Raw genomic sequence first — 544 nt, forward strand, 5'->3', positions numbered from 1 at the left:
GGATAAGCAGTAAGAATTTACAGATGTATACCTCCAAATCCATGTGACTACTGTTGCTGTGGTTAACTATGATGATGTCCATAATGTCAAGTGAAAACACCCTTGCAAACTACCACACCCATGGTCACCATCATCTTGATCCCATCATGACCACATCAGTGTACCATGTAGGTTACTAACACCAGTGTCATGCCCATCACTGTCAGGCGCACATTGATCATCGCAACTGCATGATTTCTCTTCTGCGACTCAGCACAACGTCCATTGAAAGCCGGAGTAATCACTCAACGACAGGAGATTGCATTGAAATCATTTCTCCCTCACTGGAAGCCGCTCAATCGTGGAACCTCTTTCAGTTACATCTCTACTCTATATCTGCCCTTATTTCTCTCCTAGGCTCCCACCACAAATTAAGACACTTTCATTGTCCCTGGCTTCTTTAACATGCCCAACCACTACCTTTCTATATTAATTAGTATCTCGGACACAAACATACATCCACAGTAATAATAATAGGCTATTTCTGAGTTGCTGTTTGCCTCTG

Source organism: Montipora foliosa, chromosome 3, assembly GCF_036669935.1.
Source record: "Montipora foliosa isolate CH-2021 chromosome 3, ASM3666993v2, whole genome shotgun sequence".
Lineage (NCBI taxonomy): Eukaryota > Metazoa > Cnidaria > Anthozoa > Scleractinia > Acroporidae > Montipora > Montipora foliosa.